The sequence below is a fragment of the Rhinoderma darwinii genome (assembly GCF_050947455.1).
Source record: "Rhinoderma darwinii isolate aRhiDar2 chromosome 4 unlocalized genomic scaffold, aRhiDar2.hap1 SUPER_4_unloc_10, whole genome shotgun sequence".
Taxonomy (NCBI): Eukaryota; Metazoa; Chordata; class Amphibia; order Anura; family Rhinodermatidae; genus Rhinoderma; species Rhinoderma darwinii.
This window is the reverse complement of record NW_027461754.1, coordinates 172,102-194,420: the sequence shown is the minus strand read 5'-3', so window position 1 is coordinate 194,420 and position 22,319 is coordinate 172,102. Positions and strand designations below refer to the sequence as shown.

At 45.6% G+C, this 22,319-nt stretch overlaps 24 non-coding genes across 24 annotated transcripts; 13 read left to right on the top strand and 11 right to left on the bottom strand.

The window, feature by feature from the left end:
* Positions 1-604: 604 nt before the first annotated feature.
* Positions 605-690, top strand: TRNAY-GUA (transfer RNA tyrosine (anticodon GUA)). The gene is given in 2 exon segments: positions 605-641; positions 655-690. It is a non-coding gene; the product is annotated as a tRNA-Tyr (tRNA).
* Positions 691-2,358: 1,668 nt separating this feature from the next.
* Positions 2,359-2,444, top strand: TRNAY-GUA (transfer RNA tyrosine (anticodon GUA)). Its single transcript is given in 2 exon segments — positions 2,359-2,395; positions 2,409-2,444. It is a non-coding gene; the product is annotated as a tRNA-Tyr (tRNA).
* A 567-nt stretch (positions 2,445-3,011) lies between these two features.
* TRNAN-GUU (transfer RNA asparagine (anticodon GUU)) lies at positions 3,012-3,085 on the bottom strand. The gene has a single exon. It is a non-coding gene; the product is annotated as a tRNA-Asn (tRNA).
* A 1,028-nt stretch (positions 3,086-4,113) lies between these two features.
* On the top strand, positions 4,114-4,199 carry TRNAY-GUA (transfer RNA tyrosine (anticodon GUA)). Its single transcript is given in 2 exon segments — positions 4,114-4,150; positions 4,164-4,199. It is a non-coding gene; the product is annotated as a tRNA-Tyr (tRNA).
* A 567-nt stretch (positions 4,200-4,766) lies between these two features.
* On the bottom strand, positions 4,767-4,840 carry TRNAN-GUU (transfer RNA asparagine (anticodon GUU)). Its single transcript has one exon. It is a non-coding gene; the product is annotated as a tRNA-Asn (tRNA).
* Positions 4,841-5,871: 1,031 nt separating this feature from the next.
* Positions 5,872-5,957, top strand: TRNAY-GUA (transfer RNA tyrosine (anticodon GUA)). Its single transcript is given in 2 exon segments — positions 5,872-5,908; positions 5,922-5,957. It is a non-coding gene; the product is annotated as a tRNA-Tyr (tRNA).
* A 567-nt stretch (positions 5,958-6,524) lies between these two features.
* On the bottom strand, positions 6,525-6,598 carry TRNAN-GUU (transfer RNA asparagine (anticodon GUU)). The gene has a single exon. It is a non-coding gene; the product is annotated as a tRNA-Asn (tRNA).
* A 1,031-nt stretch (positions 6,599-7,629) lies between these two features.
* TRNAY-GUA (transfer RNA tyrosine (anticodon GUA)) lies at positions 7,630-7,715 on the top strand. Its single transcript is given in 2 exon segments — positions 7,630-7,666; positions 7,680-7,715. It is a non-coding gene; the product is annotated as a tRNA-Tyr (tRNA).
* Positions 7,716-8,282: 567 nt separating this feature from the next.
* TRNAN-GUU (transfer RNA asparagine (anticodon GUU)) lies at positions 8,283-8,356 on the bottom strand. Its single transcript has one exon. It is a non-coding gene; the product is annotated as a tRNA-Asn (tRNA).
* Positions 8,357-9,395: 1,039 nt separating this feature from the next.
* On the top strand, positions 9,396-9,481 carry TRNAY-GUA (transfer RNA tyrosine (anticodon GUA)). Its single transcript is given in 2 exon segments — positions 9,396-9,432; positions 9,446-9,481. It is a non-coding gene; the product is annotated as a tRNA-Tyr (tRNA).
* Positions 9,482-10,048: 567 nt separating this feature from the next.
* On the bottom strand, positions 10,049-10,122 carry TRNAN-GUU (transfer RNA asparagine (anticodon GUU)). The gene has a single exon. It is a non-coding gene; the product is annotated as a tRNA-Asn (tRNA).
* Positions 10,123-11,161: 1,039 nt separating this feature from the next.
* Positions 11,162-11,247, top strand: TRNAY-GUA (transfer RNA tyrosine (anticodon GUA)). Its single transcript is given in 2 exon segments — positions 11,162-11,198; positions 11,212-11,247. It is a non-coding gene; the product is annotated as a tRNA-Tyr (tRNA).
* Positions 11,248-11,814: 567 nt separating this feature from the next.
* TRNAN-GUU (transfer RNA asparagine (anticodon GUU)) lies at positions 11,815-11,888 on the bottom strand. The gene has a single exon. It is a non-coding gene; the product is annotated as a tRNA-Asn (tRNA).
* A 1,032-nt stretch (positions 11,889-12,920) lies between these two features.
* TRNAY-GUA (transfer RNA tyrosine (anticodon GUA)) lies at positions 12,921-13,006 on the top strand. Its single transcript is given in 2 exon segments — positions 12,921-12,957; positions 12,971-13,006. It is a non-coding gene; the product is annotated as a tRNA-Tyr (tRNA).
* Positions 13,007-13,573: 567 nt separating this feature from the next.
* Positions 13,574-13,647, bottom strand: TRNAN-GUU (transfer RNA asparagine (anticodon GUU)). The gene has a single exon. It is a non-coding gene; the product is annotated as a tRNA-Asn (tRNA).
* A 1,030-nt stretch (positions 13,648-14,677) lies between these two features.
* Positions 14,678-14,763, top strand: TRNAY-GUA (transfer RNA tyrosine (anticodon GUA)). Its single transcript is given in 2 exon segments — positions 14,678-14,714; positions 14,728-14,763. It is a non-coding gene; the product is annotated as a tRNA-Tyr (tRNA).
* A 567-nt stretch (positions 14,764-15,330) lies between these two features.
* Positions 15,331-15,404, bottom strand: TRNAN-GUU (transfer RNA asparagine (anticodon GUU)). Its single transcript has one exon. It is a non-coding gene; the product is annotated as a tRNA-Asn (tRNA).
* Positions 15,405-16,435: 1,031 nt separating this feature from the next.
* Positions 16,436-16,521, top strand: TRNAY-GUA (transfer RNA tyrosine (anticodon GUA)). The gene is given in 2 exon segments: positions 16,436-16,472; positions 16,486-16,521. It is a non-coding gene; the product is annotated as a tRNA-Tyr (tRNA).
* A 567-nt stretch (positions 16,522-17,088) lies between these two features.
* TRNAN-GUU (transfer RNA asparagine (anticodon GUU)) lies at positions 17,089-17,162 on the bottom strand. The gene has a single exon. It is a non-coding gene; the product is annotated as a tRNA-Asn (tRNA).
* A 1,043-nt stretch (positions 17,163-18,205) lies between these two features.
* Positions 18,206-18,291, top strand: TRNAY-GUA (transfer RNA tyrosine (anticodon GUA)). Its single transcript is given in 2 exon segments — positions 18,206-18,242; positions 18,256-18,291. It is a non-coding gene; the product is annotated as a tRNA-Tyr (tRNA).
* Positions 18,292-18,858: 567 nt separating this feature from the next.
* Positions 18,859-18,932, bottom strand: TRNAN-GUU (transfer RNA asparagine (anticodon GUU)). Its single transcript has one exon. It is a non-coding gene; the product is annotated as a tRNA-Asn (tRNA).
* A 1,033-nt stretch (positions 18,933-19,965) lies between these two features.
* On the top strand, positions 19,966-20,051 carry TRNAY-GUA (transfer RNA tyrosine (anticodon GUA)). The gene is given in 2 exon segments: positions 19,966-20,002; positions 20,016-20,051. It is a non-coding gene; the product is annotated as a tRNA-Tyr (tRNA).
* Positions 20,052-20,618: 567 nt separating this feature from the next.
* Positions 20,619-20,692, bottom strand: TRNAN-GUU (transfer RNA asparagine (anticodon GUU)). The gene has a single exon. It is a non-coding gene; the product is annotated as a tRNA-Asn (tRNA).
* A 1,032-nt stretch (positions 20,693-21,724) lies between these two features.
* On the top strand, positions 21,725-21,810 carry TRNAY-GUA (transfer RNA tyrosine (anticodon GUA)). The gene is given in 2 exon segments: positions 21,725-21,761; positions 21,775-21,810. It is a non-coding gene; the product is annotated as a tRNA-Tyr (tRNA).
* The last annotated feature ends 509 nt before the right edge of the window (positions 21,811-22,319 follow it).

The window sequence follows — 22,319 nt, the reverse complement described above, 5'->3', positions numbered from 1 at the left end:
TTTTCACGACCTTCAGACTATGCTTTTTATACACGCAACCTCCCAGTTTCTCATGCCACATGTTTTCGCCTTTGCAACAAAGTGGCACAGGCAAAGGCTTTTGGGCCCACAACCAAATGGGCCATTGGATCTAGACCATCTTTTCTACGTTGCGACTTTCTTATTTAAATCATTCTGATTTCTTTTCTCTTCCCACAATTCTTCACTCTGTACACTAACGACTCACCTATACTTTTACACCACCCGGCACCCTGTAAGCTCCACGCTCCTTCTGCTTTTACGGGAGAAAGACATCCACACTTAAAAAAAAAAAAAAAAAAAGCTTAAAGCTACAGGTTGAAAAGTATGTGATGATCACAATTGTGGTGAATCAGGCACCCCAACATGGAAACCAGCATGGACCCCAACATGGACTGCCAGAAGGGGGATTAGCTCAAATGGTAGAGCGCTCGCTTAGCATGCGAGAGGTAACGGGATCGACGCCCGTATTCTCCAAAGTTTTGGTTTGCCGAGTTTTTCAAAGAGCGGGACAATTCTCCTCTGTTTCCCTACTCATGTAACTCATTTGCAAGCTTAGGAAGCACCCGACAACCAGCTCGGCAAGCCTTCGATAGCTCAGCTGGTAGAGCGGAGGACTGTAGTAGAAAATCAGCAATCCTTAGGTCGCTGGTTCAATTCCGGCTCGAAGGAACTTTTGTTAGTCTCATAGATGATGTTTCAACCTGTCGACAAATGCTCTCCCGGTGCCCTCGTCTTCTATCTATTTTCAGAGGGGTCTCTTGTTTGTGTTGGGTATTTGAAATGGGCATCCGACCGAAACTCTCAGTTGAGAGCCACAGTAGGACTTTCTGTAACTCTGACATGCAACTGAAACAAAAAGAGGGTACAATCATCCCTGGGTGGGCTTGAACCACCAACCTTTTGGTTATCAGACAAAAAAAAGTTTTCACAACCTTCAAGCTTTGCTTGAACCTCCCAGTTTCTCATGTCATGTGTCATCTTCTTTGAAACAGAGTGGCGCATGGAAAGACATTTAGGCCCACAACCAAAGAGGGCCAAAGGCTCTGGACCATTCTTTCTACATTGCAACTATGTCATCCAAATCACTGGGATTTTTTTCTCTTCTCAAAATTTTTCACACTGTACATGTTGAAATGGTCTTACAACCGGTGCCCTCCTCTTCTGGCCGAAACTTTAAGTTGAGAGGCACCATAGGATTTTCTGTAACATGCAACTGAGACAAAAAGAGGACACTGCCGTCCCTGGGTGGGCTTGAACCACCAACCTTCCGGTTAACAGCCAAACGCGCTAACCAATTGCGCCACAGAGACAACCACGCTCCCCCACTTTGATTAAAGTCGTAAAAAAGCCACAACATGGTAAATGGAGTATGTTTCTTAGAGGACCTTCTGATCAACACAATAAAAAGAAGAGAATGATAAAACATAACAACTGCGTGGAACTACAGCCGCCAACAAATGGACAATTGCAACACAGAGATGGCCTCCACATTAGCGTCTTAACAACAGTCAGCGGGTAATAGGCTACCCCTCTCTTTTGGAGGTATGGCAGCAGAGTGGCGCAGCGGAAGCGTGCTGGGCCCATAACCCAGAGGTCGATGGATCGAAACCATCCTCTGCTAAGTGCTCTCTTTTACTCACGCCCCCTGTTACAATTTGGCCATTATCCCCGGTCGGAATCACATGTTTTTCTCGTAAAAATAGAATAGAGACCCCCGATCCCTGACCATCTCATTTTCACGACCTTCAGACTATGCTTTTTATACACGCAACCTCCCAGTTTCTCATGCCACATGTTTTCGCCTTTGCAACAAAGTGGCACAGGCAAAGGCTTTTGGGCCCACAACCAAATGGGCCATTGGATCTAGACCATCTTTTCTACGTTGCGACTTTCTTATTTAAATCATTCTGATTTCTTTTCTCTTCCCACAATTCTTCACTCTGTACACTAACGACTCACCTATACTTTTACACCACCCGGCACCCTGTAAGCTCCACGCTCCTTCTGCTTTTACGGGAGAAAGACATCCACACTTAAAAAAAAAAAAAAAAAAAGCTTAAAGCTACAGGTTGAAAAGTATGTGATGATCACAATTGTGGTGAATCAGGCACCCCAACATGGAAACCAGCATGGACCCCAACATGGCCTGCCAGAAGGGGGATTAGCTCAAATGGTAGAGCGCTCGCTTAGCATGCGAGAGGTAACGGGATCGACGCCCGTATTCTCCAAAGTTTTGGTTTGCCGAGTTTTTCAAAGAGCGGGACAATTCTCCTCTGTTTCCCTACTCATGTAACTCATTTGCAAGCTTAGGAAGCACCCGACAACCAGCTCGGCAAGCCTTCGATAGCTCAGCTGGTAGAGCGGAGGACTGTAGTAGAAAATCAGCAATCCTTAGGTCGCTGGTTCAATTCCGGCTCGAAGGAACTTTTGTTAGTCTCATAGATGATGTTTCAACCTGTCGACAAATGCTCTCCCGGTGCCCTCGTCTTCTATCTATTTTCAGAGGGGTCTCTTGTTTGTGTTGGGTATTTGAAATGGGCATCCGACCGAAACTCTCAGTTGAGAGCCACAGTAGGACTTTCTGTAACTCTGACATGCAACTGAAACAAAAAGAGGGTACAATCATCCCTGGGTGGGCTTGAACCACCAACCTTTTGGTTATCAGACAAAAAAAAGTTTTCACAACCTTCAAGCTTTGCTTGAACCTCCCAGTTTCTCATGTCATGTGTCATCTTCTTTGAAACAGAGTGGCGCATGGAAAGACATTTAGGCCCACAACCAAAGAGGGCCAAAGGCTCTGGACCATTCTTTCTACATTGCAACTATGTCATCCAAATCACTGGGATTTTTTTCTCTTCTCAAAATTTTTCACACTGTACATGTTGAAATGGTCTTACAACCGGTGCCCTCCTCTTCTGGCCGAAACTTTAAGTTGAGAGGCACCATAGGATTTTCTGTAACATGCAACTGAGACAAAAAGAGGACACTGCCGTCCCTGGGTGGGCTTGAACCACCAACCTTCCGGTTAACAGCCGAACGCGCTAACCAATTGCGCCACAGAGACAACCACGCTCCCCCACTTTGATTAAAGTCGTAAAAAAGCCACAACATGGTAAATGGAGTATGTTTCTTAGAGGACCTTCTGATCAACACAATAAAAAGAAGAGAATGATAAAACATAACAACTGCGTGGAACTACAGCCGCCAACAAATGGACAATTGCAACACAGAGATGGCCTCCACATTAGCGTCTTAACAACAGTCAGCGGGTAATAGGCTACCCCTCTCTTTTGGAGGTATGGCAGCATGGTGGCGCAGCGGAAGCGTGCTGGGCCCATAACCCAGAGGTCGATGGATCGAAACCATCCTCTGCTAAGTGCTCTCTTTTACTCACGCCCCCTGTTACAATTTGGCCATTATCCCCGGTCGGAATCACATGTTTTTCTCGTAAAAATAGAATAGAGACCCCCGATCCCTGACCATCTCATTTTCACGACCTTCAGACTATGCTTTTTATACACGCAACCTCCCAGTTTCTCATGCCACATGTTTTCGCCTTTGCAACAAAGTGGCACAGGCAAAGGCTTTTGGGCCCACAACCAAATGGGCCATTGGATCTAGACCATCTTTTCTACGTTGCGACTTTCTTATTTAAATCATTCTGATTTCTTTTCTCTTCCCACAATTCTTCACTCTGTACACTAACGACTCACCTATACTTTTACACCACCCGGCACCCTGTAAGCTCCACGCTCCTTCTGCTTTTACGGGAGAAAGACATCCACACTTAAAAAAAAAAAAAAAAAAAAGCTTAAAGCTACAGGTTGAAAAGTATGTGATGATCACAATTGTGGTGAATCAGGCACCCCAACATGGAAACCAGCATGGACCCCAACATGGACTGCCAGAAGGGGGATTAGCTCAAATGGTAGAGCGCTCGCTTAGCATGCGAGAGGTAACGGGATCGACGCCCGTATTCTCCAAAGTTTTGGTTTGCCGAGTTTTTCAAAGAGCGGGACAATTCTCCTCTGTTTCCCTACTCATGTAACTCATTTGCAAGCTTAGGAAGCAGCCGACAACCAGCTCGGCAAGCCTTCGATAGCTCAGCTGGTAGAGCGGAGGACTGTAGTAGAAAATCAGCAATCCTTAGGTCGCTGGTTCAATTCCGGCTCGAAGGAACTTTTGTTAGTCTCATAGATGATGTTTCAACCTGTCGACAAATGCTCTCCCGGTGCCCTCGTCTTCTATCTATTTTCAGAGGGGTCTCTTGTTTGTGTTGGGTATTTGAAATGGGCATCCGACCGAAACTCTCAGTTGAGAGCCACAGTAGGACTTTCTGTAACTCTGACATGCAACTGAAACAAAAAGAGGGTACAATCATCCCTGGGTGGGCTTGAACCACCAACCTTTTGGTTATCAGACAAAAAAAAGTTTTCACAACCTTCAAGCTTTGCTTGAACCTCCCAGTTTCTCATGTCATGTGTCATCTTCTTTGAAACAGAGTGGCGCATGGAAAGACATTTAGGCCCACAACCAAAGAGGGCCAAAGGCTCTGGACCATTCTTTCTACATTGCAACTATGTCATCAAAATCACTGGGATTTTTTTCTCTTCTCAAAATTTTTCACACTGTACATGTTGAAATGGTCTTACAACCGGTGCCCTCCTCTTCTGGCCGAAACTTTAAGTTGAGAGGCACCATAGGATTTTCTGTAACATGCAACTGAGACAAAAAGAGGACACTGCCGTCCCTGGGTGGGCTTGAACCACCAACCTTCCGGTTAACAGCCGAACGCGCTAACCAATTGCGCCACAGAGACAACCACGCTCCCCCACTTTGATTAAAGTCGTAAAAAAGCCACAACATGGTAAATGGAGTATGTTTCTTAGAGGACCTTCTGATCAACACAATAAAAAGAAGAGAATGATAAAACATAACAACTGCGTGGAACTACAGCCGCCAACAAATGGACAATTGCAACACAGAGATGGCCTCCACATTAGCGTCTTAACAACAGTCAGCGGGTAATAGGCTACCCCTCTCTTTTGGAGGTATGGCAGCAGAGTGGCGCAGCGGAAGCGTGCTGGGCCCATAACCCAGAGGTCGATGCATCGAAACCATCCTCTGCTAAGTGCTCTCTTTTACTCACGCCCCCTGTTACAATTTGGCCATTATCCCCGGTCGGAATCACATGTTTTTCTCGTAAAAATAGAATAGAGACCCCCGATCCCTGACCATCTCATTTTCACGACCTTCAGACTATGCTTTTTATACACGCAACCTCCCAGTTTCTCATGCCACATGTTTTCGCCTTTGCAACAAAGTGGCACAGGCAAAGGCTTTTGGGCCCACAACCAAATGGGCCATTGGATCTAGACCATCTTTTCTACGTTGCGACTTTCTTATTTAAATCATTCTGATTTCTTTTCTCTTCCCACAATTCTTCACTCTGTACACTAACGACTCACCTATACTTTTACACCACCCGGCACCCTGTAAGCTCCACGCTCCTTCTGCTTTTACGGGAGAAAGACATCCACACTTAAAAAAAAAAAAAAAAAAAAAAAGCTTAAAGCTACAGGTTGAAAAGTATGTGATGATCACAATTGTGGTGAATCAGGCACCCCAACATGGAAACCAGCATGGACCCCAACATGGACTGCCAGAAGGGGGATTAGCTCAAATGGTAGAGCGCTCGCTTAGCATGCGAGAGGTAACGGGATCGACGCCCGTATTCTCCAAAGTTTTGGTTTGCCGAGTTTTTCAAAGAGCGGGACAATTCTCCTCTGTTTCCCTACTCATGTAACTTATTTGCAAGCTTAGGAAGCACCCGACAACCAGCTCGGCAAGCCTTCGATAGCTCAGCTGGTAGAGCGGAGGACTGTAGTAGAAAATCAGCAATCCTTAGGTCGCTGGTTCAATTCCGGCTCGAAGGAACTTTTGTTAGTCTCATAGATGATGTTTCAACCTGTCGACAAATGCTCTCCCGGTGCCCTCGTCTTCTATCTATTTTCAGAGGGGTCTCTTGTTTGTGTTGGGTATTTGAAATGGGCATCCGACCGAAACTCTCAGTTGAGAGCCACAGTAGGACTTTCTGTAACTCTGACATGCAACTGAAACAAAAAGAGGGTACAATCATCCCTGGGTGGGCTTGAACCACCAACCTTTTGGTTATCAGACAAAAAAAAGTTTTCACAACCTTCAAGCTTTGCTTGAACCTCCCAGTTTCTCATGTCATGTGTCATCTTCTTTGAAACAGAGTGGCGCATGGAAAGACATTTAGGCCCACAACCAAAGAGGGCCAAAGGCTCTGGACCATTCTTTCTACATTGCAACTATGTCATCCAAATCACTGGGATTTTTTTCTCTTCTCAAAATTTTTCACACTGTACATGTTGAAATGGTCTTACAACCGGTGCCCTCCTCTTCTGGCCGAAACTTTAAGTTGAGAGGCACCATAGGATTTTCTGTAACATGCAACTGAGACAAAAAGAGGACACTGCCGTCCCTGGGTGGGCTTGAACCACCAACCTTCCGGTTAACAGCCGAACGCGCTAACCAATTGCGCCACAGAGACAACCACGCTCCCCCACTTTGATTAAAGTCGTAAAAAAGCCACAACATGGTAAATGGAGTATGTTTCTTAGAGGACCTTCTGATCAACACAATAAAAAGAAGAGAATGATAAAACATAACAACTGCGTGGAACTACAGCCGCCAACAAATGGACAATTGCAACACAGAGATGGCCTCCACATTAGCGTCTTAACAACAGTCAGCGGGTAATAGGCTACCCCTCTCTTTTGGAGGTATGGCAGCAGAGTGGCGCAGCGGAAGCGTGCTGGGCCCATAACCCAGAGGTCGATGGATCGAAACCATCCTCTGCTAAGTGCTCTCTTTTACTCACGCCCCCTGTTACAATTTGGCCATTATCCCCGGTCGGAATCACATGTTTTTCTCGTAAAAATAGAATAGAGACCCCCGATCCCTGACCATCTCATTTTCACGACCTTCAGACTATGCTTTTTATACACGCAACCTCCCAGTTTCTCATGCCACATGTTTTCGCCTTTGCAACAAAGTGGCACAGGCAAAGGCTTTTGGGCCCACAACCAAATGGGCCATTGGATCTAGACCATCTTTTCTACGTTGCGACTTTCTTATTTAAATCATTCTGATTTCTTTTCTCTTCCCACAATTCTTCACTCTGTACACTAACGACTCACCTATACTTTTACACCACCCGGCACCCTGTAAGCTCCACGCTCCTTCTGCTTTTACGGGAGAAAGACATCCACACTTAAAAAAAAAAAAAAAAAAAAAAAGCTTAAAGCTACAGGTTGAAAAGTATGTGATGATCACAATTGTGGTGAATCGGGCACCCCAACATGGAAACCAGCATGGACCCCAACATGGACTGCCAGAAGGGGGATTAGCTCAAATGGTAGAGCGCTCGCTTAGCATGCGAGAGGTAACGGGATCGACGCCCGTATTCTCCAAAGTTTTGGTTTGCCGAGTTTTTCAAAGAGCGGGACAATTCTCCTCTGTTTCCCTACTCATGTAACTTATTTGCAAGCTTAGGAAGCACCCGACAACCAGCTCGGCAAGCCTTCGATAGCTCAGCTGGTAGAGCGGAGGACTGTAGTAGAAAATCAGCAATCCTTAGGTCGCTGGTTCAATTCCGGCTCGAAGGAACTTTTGTTAGTCTCATAGATGATGTTTCAACCTGTCGACAAATGCTCTCCCGGTGCCCTCGTCTTCTATCTATTTTCAGAGGGGTCTCTTGTTTGTGTTGGGTATTTGAAATGGGCATCCGACCGAAACTCTCAGTTGAGAGCCACAGTAGGACTTTCTGTAACTCTGACATGCAACTGAAACAAAAAGAGGGTACAATCATCCCTGGGTGGGCTTGAACCACCAACCTTTTGGTTATCAGACAAAAAAATTTTTTCACAACCTTCAAGCTTTGCTTGAACCTCCCAGTTTCTCATGTCATGTGTCATCTTCTTTGAAACAGAGTGGCGCATGGAAAGACATTTAGGCCCACAACCAAAGAGGGCCAAAGGCTCTGGACCATTCTTTCTACATTGCAACTATGTCATCCAAATCACTGGGATTTTTTTCTCTTCTCAAAATTTTTCACACTGTACATGTTGAAATGGTCTTACAACCGGTGCCCTCCTCTTCTGGCCGAAACTTTAAGTTGAGAGGCACCATAGGATTTTCTGTAACATGCAACTGAGACAAAAAGAGGACACTGCCGTCCCTGGGTGGGCTTGAACCACCAACCTTCCGGTTAACAGCCGAACGCGCTAACCAATTGCGCCACAGAGACAACCACGCTCCCCCACTTTGATTAAAGTCATAAAAAAGCCACAACATGGTAAATGGAGTATGTTTCTTAGAGGACCTTCTGATCAACACAATAAAAAGAAGAGAATGATAAAACATAACAACTGCGTGGAACTACAGCCGCCAACAAATGGACAATTGCAACACAGAGATGGCCTCCACATTAGCGTCTTAACAACAGTCAGCGGGTAATAGGCTACCCCTCTCTTTTGGAGGTATGGCAGCAGAGTGGCGCAGCGGAAGCGTGCTGGGCCCATAACCCAGAGGTCGATGGATCGAAACCATCCTCTGCTAAGTGCTCTCTTTTACTCACGCCCCCTGTTACAATTTGGCCATTATCCCCGGTCGGAATCACATGTTTTTCTCGTAAAAATAGAATAGAGACCCCCGATCCCTGACCATCTCATTTTCACGACCTTCAGACTATGCTTTTTATACACGCAACCTCCCAGTTTCTCATGCCACATGTTTTCGCCTTTGCAACAAAGTGGCACAGGCAAAGGCTTTTGGGCCCACAACCAAATGGGCCATTGGATCTAGACCATCTTTTCTACGTTGCGACTTTCTTATTTAAATCATTCTGATTTCTTTTCTCTTCCCACAATTCTTCACTCTGTACACTAACGACTCACCTATACTTTTACACCACCCGGCACCCTGTAAGCTCCACGCTCCTTCTGCTTTTACGGGAGAAAGACATCCACACTTAAAAAAAAATAAATAAAAAAATAAAAAAAAAGCTTAAAGCTACAGGTTGAAAAGTATGTGATGATCACAATTGTGGTGAATCAGGCACCCCAACATGGAAACCAGCATGGACCCCAACATGGACTGCCAGAAGGGGGATTAGCTCAAATGGTAGAGCGCTCGCTTAGCATGCGAGAGGTAACGGGATCGACGCCCGTATTCTCCAAAGTTTTGGTTTGCCGAGTTTTTCAAAGAGCGGGACATTTCTCCTCTGTTTCCCTACTCATGTAACTCATTTGCAAGCTTAGGAAGCACCCGACAACCAGCTCGGCAAGCCTTCGATAGCTCAGCTGGTAGAGCGGAGGACTGTAGTAGAAAATCAGCAATCCTTAGGTCGCTGGTTCAATTCCGGCTCGAAGGAACTTTTGTTAGTCTCATAGATGATGTTTCAACCTGTCGACAAATGCTCTCCCGGTGCCCTCGTCTTCTATCTATTTTCAGAGGGGTCTCTTGTTTGTGTTGGGTATTTGAAATGGGCATCCGACCGAAACTCTCAGTTGAGAGCCACAGTAGGACTTTCTGTAACTCTGACATGCAACTGAAACAAAAAGAGGGTACAATCATCCCTGGGTGGGCTTGAACCACCAACCTTTTGGTTATCAGACAAAAAAAAGTTTTCACAACCTTCAAGCTTTGCTTGAACCTCCCAGTTTCTCATGTCATGTGTCATCTTCTTTGAAACAGAGTGGCGCATGGAAAGACATTTAGGCCCACAACCAAAGAGGGCCAAAGGCTCTGGACCATTCTTTCTACATTGCAACTATGTCATCCAAATCACTGGGATTTTTTTCTCTTCTCAAAATTTTTCACACTGTACATGTTGAAATGGTCTTACAACCGGTGCCCTCCTCTTCTGGCCGAAACTTTAAGTTGAGAGGCACCATAGGATTTTCTGTAACATGCAACTGAGACAAAAAGAGGACACTGCCGTCCCTGGGTGGGCTTGAACCACCAACCTTCCGGTTAACAGCCGAACGCGCTAACCAATTGCGCCACAGAGACAACCACGCTCCCCCACTTTGATTAAAGTCGTAAAAAAGCCACAACATGGTAAATGGAGTATGTTTCTTAGAGGACCTTCTGATCAACACAATAAAAAGAAGAGAATGATAAAACATAACAACTGCGTGGAACTACAGCCGCCAACAAATGGACAATTGCAACACAGAGATGGCCTCCACATTAGCGTCTTAACAACAGTCAGCGGGTAATAGGCTACCCCTCTCTTTTGGAGGTATGGCAGCAGAGTGGCGCAGCGGAAGCGTGCTGGGCCCATAACCCAGAGGTCGATGGATCGAAACCATCCTCTGCTAAGTGCTCTCTTTTACTCACGCCCCCTGTTACAATTTGGCCATTATCCCCGGTCGGAATCACATGTTTTTCTCGTAAAAATAGAATAGAGACCCCCGATCCCTGACCATCTCATTTTCACGACCTTCAGACTATGCTTTTTATACACGCAACCTCCCAGTTTCTCATGCCACATGTTTTCGCCTTTGCAACAAAGTGGCACAGGCAAAGGCTTTTGGGCCCACAACCAAATGGGCCATTGGATCTAGACCATCTTTTCTACGTTGCGACTTTCTTATTTAAATCATTCTGATTTCTTTTCTCTTCCCACAATTCTTCACTCTGTACACTAACGACTCACCTATACTTTTACACCACCCGGCACCCTGTAAGCTCCACGCTCCTTCTGCTTTTACGGGAGAAAGACATCCACACTTAAAAAAAAAAAAATAAAAAAATAAAAAAAAAGCTTAAAGCTACAGGTTGAAAAGTATGTGATGATCACAATTGTGGTGAATCAGGCACCCCAACATGGAAACCAGCATGGACCCCAACATGGACTGCCAGAAGGGGGATTAGCTCAAATGGTAGAGCGCTCGCTTAGCATGCGAGAGGTAACGGGATCGACGCCCGTATTCTCCAAAGTTTTGGTTTGCCGAGTTTTTCAAAGAGCGGGACAATTCTCCTCTGTTTCCCTACTCATGTAACTCATTTGCAAGCTTAGGAAGCACCCGACAACCAGCTCGGCAAGCCTTCGATAGCTCAGCTGGTAGAGCGGAGGACTGTAGTAGAAAATCAGCAATCCTTAGGTCGCTGGTTCAATTCCGGCTCGAAGGAACTTTTGTTAGTCTCATAGATGATGTTTCAACCTGTCGACAAATGCTCTCCCGGTGCCCTCGTCTTCTATCTATTTTCAGAGGGGTCTCTTGTTTGTGTTGGGTATTTGAAATGGGCATCCGACCGAAACTCTCAGTTGAGAGCCACAGTAGGACTTTCTGTAACTCTGACATGCAACTGAAACAAAAAGAGGGTACAATCATCCCTGGGTGGGCTTGAACCACCAACCTTTTGGTTATCAGACAAAAAAAAGTTTTCACAACCTTCAAGCTTTGCTTGAACCTCCCAGTTTCTCATGTCATGTGTCATCTTCTTTGAAACAGAGTGGCGCATGGAAAGACATTTAGGCCCACAACCAAAGAGGGCCAAAGGCTCTGGACCATTCTTTCTACATTGCAACTATGTCATCCAAATCACTGGGATTTTTTTCTCTTCTCAAAATTTTTCACACTGTACATGTTGAAATGGTCTTACAACCGGTGCCCTCCTCTTCTGGCCGAAACTTTAAGTTGAGAGGCACCATAGGATTTTCTGTAACATGCAACTGAGACAAAAAGAGGACACTGCCGTCCCTGGGTGGGCTTGAACCACCAACCTTCCGGTTAACAGCCGAACGCGCTAACCAATTGCGCCACAGAGACAACCACGCTCCCCCACTTTGATTAAAGTCGTAAAAAAGCCACAACATGGTAAATGGAGTATGTTTCTTAGAGGACCTTCTGATCAACACAATAAAAAGAAGAGAATGATAAAACATAACAACTGCGTGGAACTACAGCCGCCAACAAATGGACAATTGCAACACAGAGATGGCCTCCACATTAGCGTCTTAACAACAGTCAGCGGGTAATAGGCTACCCCTCTCTTTTGGAGGTATGGCAGCAGAGTGGCGCAGCGGAAGCGTGCTGGGCCCATAACCCAGAGGTCGATGGATCGAAACCATCCTCTGCTAAGTGCTCTCTTTTACTCACGCCCCCTGTTACAATTTGGCCATTATCCCCGGTCGGAATCACATGTTTTTCTCGTAAAAATAGAATAGAGACCCCCGATCCCTGACCATCTCATTTTCACGACCTTCAGACTATGCTTTTTATACACGCAACCTCCCAGTTTCTCATGCCACATGTTTTCGCCTTTGCAACAAAGTGGCACAGGCAAAGGCTTTTGGGCCCACAACCAAATGGGCCATTGGATCTAGACCATCTTTTCTACGTTGCGACTTTCTTATTTAAATCATTCTGATTTCTTTTCTCTTCCCACAATTCTTCACTCTGTACACTAACGACTCACCTATACTTTTACACCACCCGGCACCCTGTAAGCTCCACGCTCCTTCTGCTTTTACGGGAGAAAGACATCCACACTTAAAAAAAAAAAAAAAAAAAAAAAAGCTTAAAGCTACAGGTTGAAAAGTATGTGATGATCACAATTGTGGTGAATCGGGCACCCCAACATGGAAACCAGCATGGACCCCAACATGGACTGCCAGAAGGGGGATTAGCTCAAATGGTAGAGCGCTCGCTTAGCATGCGAGAGGTAACGGGATCGACGCCCGTATTCTCCAAAGTTTTGGTTTGCCGAGTTTTTCAAAGAGCGGGACAATTCTCCTCTGTTTCCCTACTCATGTAACTTATTTGCAAGCTTAGGAAGCACCCGACAACCAGCTCGGCAAGCCTTCGATAGCTCAGCTGGTAGAGCGGAGGACTGTAGTAGAAAATCAGCAATCCTTAGGTCGCTGGTTCAATTCCGGCTCGAAGGAACTTTTGTTAGTCTCATAGATGATGTTTCAACCTGTCGACAAATGCTCTCCCGGTGCCCTCGTCTTCTATCTATTTTCAGAGGGGTCTCTTGTTTGTGTTGGGTATTTGAAATGGGCATCCGACCGAAACTCTCAGTTGAGAGCCACAGTAGGACTTTCTGTAACTCTGACATGCAACTGAAACAAAAAGAGGGTACAATCATCCCTGGGTGGGCTTGAACCACCAACCTTTTGGTTATCAGACAAAAAAAAGTTTTCACAACCTTCAAGCTTTGCTTGAACCTCCCAGTTTCTCATGTCATGTGTCATCTTCTTTGAAACAGAGTGGCGCATGGAAAGACATTTAGGCCCACAACCAAAGAGGGCCAAAGGCTCTGGACCATTCTTTCTACATTGCAACTATGTCATCCAAATCACTGGGATTTTTTTCTCTTCTCAAAATTTTTCACACTGTACATGTTGAAATGGTCTTACGACCGGTGCCCTCCTCTTCTGGCCGAAACTTTAAGTTGAGAGGCACCATAGGATTTTCTGTAACATGCAACTGAGACAAAAAGAGGACACTGCCGTCCCTGGGTGGGCTTGAACCACCAACCTTCCGGTTAACAGCCGAACGCGCTAACCAATTGCGCCACAGAGACAACCACGCTCCCCCACTTTGATTAAAGTCGTAAAAAAGCCACAACATGGTAAATGGAGTATGTTTCTTAGAGGACCTTCTGATCAACACAATAAAAAGAAGAGAATGATAAAACATAACAACTGCGTGGAACTACAGCCGCCAACAAATGGACAATTGCAACACAGAGATGGCCTCCACATTAGCGTCTTAACAACAGTCAGCGGGTAATAGGCTACCCCTCTCTTTTGGAAGTATGGCAGCAGAGTGGCGCAGCGGAAGCGTGCTGGGCCCATAACCCAGAGGTCGATGCATCGAAACCATCCTCTGCTAAGTGCTCTCTTTTACTCACGCCCCCTGTTACAATTTGGCCATTATCCCCGGTCGGAATCACATGTTTTTCTCGTAAAAATAGAATAGAGACCCCCGATCCCTGACCATCTCATTTTCACGACCTTCAGACTATGCTTTTTATACACGCAACCTCCCAGTTTCTCATGCCACATGTTTTCGCCTTTGCAACAAAGTGGCACAGGCAAAGGCTTTTGGGCCCACAACCAAATGGGCCATTGGATCTAGACCATCTTTTCTACGTTGCGACTTTCTTATTTAAATCATTCTGATTTCTTTTCTCTTCCCACAATTCTTCACTCTGTACACTAACGACTCACCTATACTTTTACACCACCCGGCACCCTGTAAGCTCCACGCTCCTTCTGCTTTTACGGGAGAAAGACATCCACACTTAAAAAAAAAAAAAAAAAAAAAAGCTTAAAGCTACAGGTTGAAAAGTATGTGATGATCACAATTGTGGTGAATCAGGCACCCCAACATGGAAACCAGCATGGACCCCAACATGGACTGCCAGAAGGGGGATTAGCTCAAATGGTAGAGCGCTCGCTTAGCATGCGAGAGGTAACGGGATCGACGCCCGTATTCTCCAAAGTTTTGGTTTGCCGAGTTTTTCAAAGAGCGGGACAATTCTCCTCTGTTTCCCTACTCATGTAACTTATTTGCAAGCTTAGGAAGCACCCGACAACCAGCTCGGCAAGCCTTCGATAGCTCAGCTGGTAGAGCGGAGGACTGTAGTAGAAAATCAGCAATCCTTAGGTCGCTGGTTCAATTCCGGCTCGAAGGAACTTTTGTTAGTCTCATAGATGATGTTTCAACCTGTCGACAAATGCTCTCCCGGTGCCCTCGTCTTCTATCTATTTTCAGAGGGGTCTCTTGTTTGTGTTGGGTATTTGAAATGGGCATCCGACCGAAACTCTCAGTTGAGAGCCACAGTAGGACTTTCTGTAACTCTGACATGCAACTGAAACAAAAAGAGGGTACAATCATCCCTGGGTGGGCTTGAACCACCAACCTTTTGGTTATCAGACAAAAAAAAGTTTTCACAACCTTCAAGCTTTGCTTGAACCTCCCAGTTTCTCATGTCATGTGTCATCTTCTTTGAAACAGAGTGGCGCATGGAAAGACATTTAGGCCCACAACCAAAGAGGGCCAAAGGCTCTGGACCATTCTTTCTACATTGCAACTATGTCATCCAAATCACTGGGATTTTTTTCTCTTCTCAAAATTTTTCACACTGTACATGTTGAAATGGTCTTACAACCGGTGCCCTCCTCTTCTGGCCGAAACTTTAAGTTGAGAGGCACCATAGGATTTTCTGTAACATGCAACTGAGACAAAAAGAGGACACTGCCGTCCCTGGGTGGGCTTGAACCACCAACCTTCCGGTTAACAGCCGAACGCGCTAACCAATTGCGCCACAGAGACAACCACGCTCCCCCACTTTGATTAAAGTCGTAAAAAAGCCACAACATGGTAAATGGAGTATGTTTCTTAGAGGACCTTCTGATCAACACAATAAAAAGAAGAGAATGATAAAACATAACAACTGCGTGGAACTACAGCCGCCAACAAATGGACAATTGCAACACAGAGATGGCCTCCACATTAGCGTCTTAACAACAGTCAGCGGGTAATAGGCTACCCCTCTCTTTTGGAGGTATGGCAGCAGAGTGGCGCAGCGGAAGCGTGCTGGGCCCATAACCCAGAGGTCGATGGATCGAAACCATCCTCTGCTAAGTGCTCTCTTTTACTCACGCCCCCTGTTACAATTTGGCCATTATCCCCGGTCGGAATCACATGTTTTTCTCGTAAAAATAGAATAGAGACCCCCGATCCCTGACCATCTCATTTTCACGACCTTCAGACTATGCTTTTTATACACGCAACCTCCCAGTTTCTCATGCCACATGTTTTCGCCTTTGCAACAAAGTGGCACAGGCAAAGGCTTTTGGGCCCACAACCAAATGGGCCATTGGATCTAGACCATCTTTTCTACGTTGCGACTTTCTTATTTAAATCATTCTGATTTCTTTTCTCTTCCCACAATTCTTCACTCTGTACACTAACGACTCACCTATACTTTTACACCACCCGGCACCCTGTAAGCTCCACGCTCCTTCTGCTTTTACGGGAGAAAGACATCCACACTTAAAAAAAAAAAAAAAAAAAAAAAGCTTAAAGCTACAGGTTGAAAAGTATGTGATGATCACAATTGTGGTGAATCAGGCACCCCAACATGGAAACCAGCATGGACCCCAACATGGACTGCCAGAAGGGGGATTAGCTCAAATGGTAGAGCGCTCGCTTAGCATGCGAGAGGTAACGGGATCGACGCCCGTATTCTCCAAAGTTTTGGTTTGCCGAGTTTTTCAAAGAGCGGGACAATTCTCCTCTGTTTCCCTACTCATGTAACTCATTTGCAAGCTTAGGAAGCACCCGACAACCAGCTCGGCAAGCCTTCGATAGCTCAGCTGGTAGAGCGGAGGACTGTAGTAGAAAATCAGCAATCCTTAGGTCGCTGGTTCAATTCCGGCTCGAAGGAACTTTTGTTAGTCTCATAGATGATGTTTCAACCTGTCGACAAATGCTCTCCCGGTGCCCTCGTCTTCTATCTATTTTCAGAGGGGTCTCTTGTTTGTGTTGGGTATTTGAAATGGGCATCCGACCGAAACTCTCAGTTGAGAGCCACAGTAGGACTTTCTGTAACTCTGACATGCAACTGAAACAAAAAGAGGGTACAATCATCCCTGGGTGGGCTTGAACCACCAACCTTTTGGTTATCAGACAAAAAAAAGTTTTCACAACCTTCAAGCTTTGCTTGAACCTCCCAGTTTCTCATGTCATGTGTCATCTTCTTTGAAACAGAGTGGCGCATGGAAAGACATTTAGGCCCACAACCAAAGAGGGCCAAAGGCTCTGGACCATTCTTTCTACATTGCAACTATGTCATCCAAATCACTGGGATTTTTTTCTCTTCTCAAAATTTTTCACACTGTACATGTTGAAATGGTCTTACAACCGGTGCCCTCCTCTTCTGGCCGAAACTTTAAGTTGAGAGGCACCATAGGATTTTCTGTAACATGCAACTGAGACAAAAAGAGGACACTGCCGTCCCTGGGTGGGCTTGAACCACCAACCTTCCGGTTAACAGCCGAACGCGCTAACCAATTGCGCCACAGAGACAACCACGTTCCCCCACTTTGATTAAAGTCGTGAAAAAGCCACAACATGGTAAATTGAGTATGTTTCTTAGAGGACCTTCTGATCAACACAATAAAAAGAAGAGAATGATAAAACATAACAACTGCGTGGAACTACAGCCGCCAACAAATGGACAATTGCAACACAGAGATGGCCTCCACATTAGCGTCTTAACAACAGTCAGCGGGTAATAGGCTACCCCTCTCTTTTGGAGGTATGGCAGCAGAGTGGCGCAGCGGAAGCGTGCTGGGCCCATAACCCAGAGGTCGATGGATCGAAACCATCCTCTGCTAAGTGCTCTCTTTTACTCACGCCCCCTGTTACAATTTGGCCATTATCCCCGGTCGGAATCACATGTTTTTCTCGTAAAAATAGAATAGAGACCCCCGATCCCTGACCATCTCATTTTCACGACCTTCAGACTATGCTTTTTATACACGCAACCTCCCAGTTTCTCATGCCACATGTTTTCGCCTTTGCAACAAAGTGGCACAGGCAAAGGCTTTTGGGCCCACAACCAAATGGGCCATTGGATCTAGACCATCTTTTCTACGTTGCGACTTTCTTATTTAAATCATTCTGATTTCTTTTCTCTTCCCACAATTCTTCACTCTGTACACTAACGACTCACCTATACTTTTACACCACCCGGCACCCTGTAAGCTCCACGCTCCTTCTGCTTTTACGGGAGAAAGACATCCACACTTAAAAAAAAAAAAAAAAAAAAAAAAAAAAAAAAAAAGCTTAAAGCTACAGGTTGAAAAGTATGTGATGATCACAATTGTGGTGAATCAGGCACCCCAACATGGAAACCAGCATGGACCCCAACATGGACTGCCAGAAGGGGGATTAGCTCAAATGGTAGAGCGCTCGCTTAGCATGCGAGAGGTAACGGGATCGACGCCCGTATTCTCCAAAGTTTTGGTTTGCCGAGTTTTTCAAAGAGCGGGACAATTCTCCTCTGTTTCCCTACTCATGTAACTCATTTGCAAGCTTAGGAAGCACCCGACAACCAGCTCGGCAAGCCTTCGATAGCTCAGCTGGTAGAGCGGAGGACTGTAGTAGAAAATCAGCAATCCTTAGGTCGCTGGTTCAATTCCGGCTCGAAGGAACTTTTGTTAGTCTCATAGATGATGTTTCAACCTGTCGACAAATGCTCTCCCGGTGCCCTCGTCTTCTATCTATTTTCAGAGGGGTCTCTTGTTTGTGTTGGGTATTTGAAATGGGCATCCGACCGAAACTCTCAGTTGAGAGCCACAGTAGGACTTTCTGTAACTCTGACATGCAACTGAAACAAAAAGAGGGTACAATCATCCCTGGGTGGGCTTGAACCACCAACCTTTTGGTTATCAGACAAAAAAAAGTTTTCACAACCTTCAAGCTTTGCTTGAACCTCCCAGTTTCTCATGTCATGTGTCATCTTCTTTGAAACAGAGTGGCGCATGGAAAGACATTTAGGCCCACAACCAAAGAGGGCCAAAGGCTCTGGACCATTCTTTCTACATTGCAACTATGTCATCCAAATCACTGGGATTTTTTTCTCTTCTCAAAATTTTTCACACTGTACATGTTGAAATGGTCTTACAACCGGTGCCCTCCTCTTCTGGCCGAAACTTTAAGTTGAGAGGCACCATAGGATTTTCTGTAACATGCAACTGAGACAAAAAGAGGACACTGCCGTCCCTGGGTGGGCTTGAACCACCAACCTTCCGGTTAACAGCCGAACGCGCTAACCAATTGCGCCACAGAGACAACCACGCTCCCCCACTTTGATTAAAGTCGTAAAAAAGCCACAACATGGTAAATGGAGTATGTTTCTTAGAGGACCTTCTGATCAACACAATAAAAAGAAGAGAATGATAAAACATAACAACTGCGTGGAACTACAGCCGCCAACAAATGGACAATTGCAACACAGAGATGGCCTCCACATTAGCGTCTTAACAACAGTCAGCGGGTAATAGGCTACCCCTCTCTTTTGGAGGTATGGCAGCAGAGTGGCGCAGCGGAAGCGTGCTGGGCCCATAACCCGGAGGTCGATGGATCGAAACCATCCTCTGCTAAGTGCTCTCTTTTACTCACGCCCCCTGTTACAATTTGGCCATTATCCCCGGTCGGAATCACATGTTTTTCTCGTAAAAATAGAATAGAGACCCCCGATCCCTGACCATCTCATTTTCACGACCTTCAGACTATGCTTTTTATACACGCAACATCCCAGTTTCTCATGCCACATGTTTTCGCCTTTGCAACAAAGTGGCACAGGCAAAGGCTTTTGGGCCCACAACCAAATGGGCCATTGGATCTAGACCATCTTTTCTACGTTGCGACTTTCTTATTTAAATCATTCTGATTTCTTTTCTCTTCCCACAATTCTTCACTCTGTACACTAACGACTCACCTATACTTTTACACCACCCGGCACCCTGTAAGCTCCACGCTCCTTCTGCTTTTACGGGAGAAAGACATCCACACTTAAAAAAAAAAAAAAAAAAAAAAAAAGCTTAAAGCTACAGGTTGAAAAGTATGTGATGATCACAATTGTGGTGAATCAGGCACCCCAACATGGAAACCAGCATGGACCCCAAAATGGACTGCCAGAAGGGGGATTAGCTCAAATGGTAGAGCGCTCGCTTAGCATGCGAGAGGTAACGGGATCGACGCCCGTATTCTCCAAAGTTTTGGTTTGCCGAGTTTTTCAAAGAGCGGGACAATTCTCCTCTGTTTCCCTACTCATGTAACTCATTTGCAAGCTTAGGAAGCACCCGACAACCAGCTCGGCAAGCCTTCGATAGCTCAGCTGGTAGAGCGGAGGACTGTAGTAGAAAATCAGCAATCCTTAGGTCGCTGGTTCAATTCCGGCTCGAAGGAACTTTTGTTAGTCTCATAGATGATGTTTCAACCTGTCGACAAATGCTCTCCCGGTGCCCTCGTCTTCTATCTATTTTCAGAGGGGTCTCTTGTTTGTGTTGGGTATTTGAAATGGGCATCCGACCGAAACTCTCAGTTGAGAGCCACAGTAGGACTTTCTGTAACTCTGACATGCAACTGAAACAAAAAGAGGGTACAATCATCCCTGGGTGGGCTTGAACCACCAACCTTTTGGTTATCAGACAAAAAAAAGTTTTCACAACCTTCAAGCTTTGCTTGAACCTCCCAGTTTCTCATGTCATGTGTCATCTTCTTTGAAACAGAGTGGCGCATGGAAAGACATTTAGGCCCACAACCAAAGAGGGCCAAAGGCTCTGGACCATTCTTTCTACATTGCAACTATGTCATCCAAATCACTGGGATTTTTTTCTCTTCTCAAAATTTTTCACACTGTACATGTTGAAATGGTCTTACAACCGGTGCCCTCCTCTTCTGGCCGAAACTTTAAGTTGAGAGGCACCATAGGATTTTCTGTAACATGCAACTGAGACAAAAAGAGGACACTGCCGTCCCTGGGTGGGCTTGAACCACCAACCTTCCGGTTAACAGCCGAACGCGCTAACCAATTGCGCCACAGAGACAACCACGCTCCCCCACTTTGATTAAAGTCGTAAAAAAGCCACAACATGGTAAATGGAGTATGTTTCTTAGAGGACCTTCTGATCAACACAATAAAAAGAAGAGAATGATAAAACATAACAACTGCGTGGAACTACAGCCGCCAACAAATGGACAATTGCAACACAGAGATGGCCTCCACATTAGCGTCTTAACAACAGTCAGCGGGTAATAGGCTACCCCTCTCTTTTGGAGGTATGGCAGCAGAGTGGCGCAGCGGAAGCGTGCTGGGCCCATAACCCAGAGGTCGATGGATCGAAACCATCCTCTGCTAAGTGCTCTCTTTTACTCACGCCCCCTGTTACAATTTGGCCATTATCCCCGGTCGGAATCACATGTTTTTCTCGTAAAAATAGAATAGAGACCCCCGATCCCTGACCATCTCATTTTCACGACCTTCAGACTATGCTTTTTATACACGCAACCTCCCAGTTTCTCATGCCACATGTTTTCGCCTTTTCAACAAAGTGGCACAGGCAAAGGCTTTTGGGCCCACAACCAAATGGGCCATTGGATCTAGACCATCTTTTCTACGTTGCGACTTTCTTATTTAAATCATTCTGATTTCTTTTCTCTTCCCACAATTCTTCACTCTGTACACTAACGACTCACCTATACTTTTACACCACCCGGCACCCTGTAAGCTCCACGCTCCTTCTGCTTTTACGGGAGAAAGACATCCACACTTAAAAAAAAAAAAAAAAAAAAAAAAGCTTAAAGCTACAGGTTGAAAAGTATGTGATGATCACAATTGTGGTGAATCAGGCACCCCAACATGGAAACCAGCATGGACCCCAACATGGACTGCCAGAAGGGGGATTAGCTCAAATGGTAGAGTGCTCGCTTAGCATGCGAGAGGTAACGGGATCGACGCCCGTATTCTCCAAAGTTTTGGTTTGCCGAGTTTTTCAAAGAGCGGGACAATTCTCCTCTGTTTCCCTACTCATGTAACTCATTTGCAAGCTTAGGAAGCACCCGACAACCAGCTCGGCAAGCCTTCGATAGCTCAGCTGGTAGAGCGGAGGACTGTAGTAGAAAATCAGCAATCCTTAGGTCGCTGGTTCAATTCCGGCTCGAAGGAACTTTTGTTAGTCTCATAGATGATGTTTCAACCTGTCGACAAATGCTCTCCCGGTGCCCTCGTCTTCTATCTATTTTCAGAGGGGTCTCTTGTTTGTGTTGGGTATTTGAAATGGGCATCCGACCGAAACTCTCAGTTGAGAGCCACAGTAGGACTTTCTGTAACTCTGACATGCAACTGAAACAAAAAGAGGGTACAATCATCCCTGGGTGGGCTTGAACCACCAACCTTTTGGTTATCAGACAAAAAAAAGTTTTCACAACCTTCAAGCTTTGCTTGAACCTCCCAGTTTCTCATGTCATGTGTCATCTTCTTTGAAACAGAGTGGCGCATGGGAAGACATTTAGGCCCACAACCAAAGAGGGCCAAAGGCTCTGGACCATTCTTTCTACATTGCAACTATGTCATCCAAATCACTGGGATTTTTTTCTCTTCTCAAAATTTTTCACACTGTACATGTTGAAATGGTCTTACAACCGGTGCCCTCCTCTTCTGGCCGAAACTTTAAG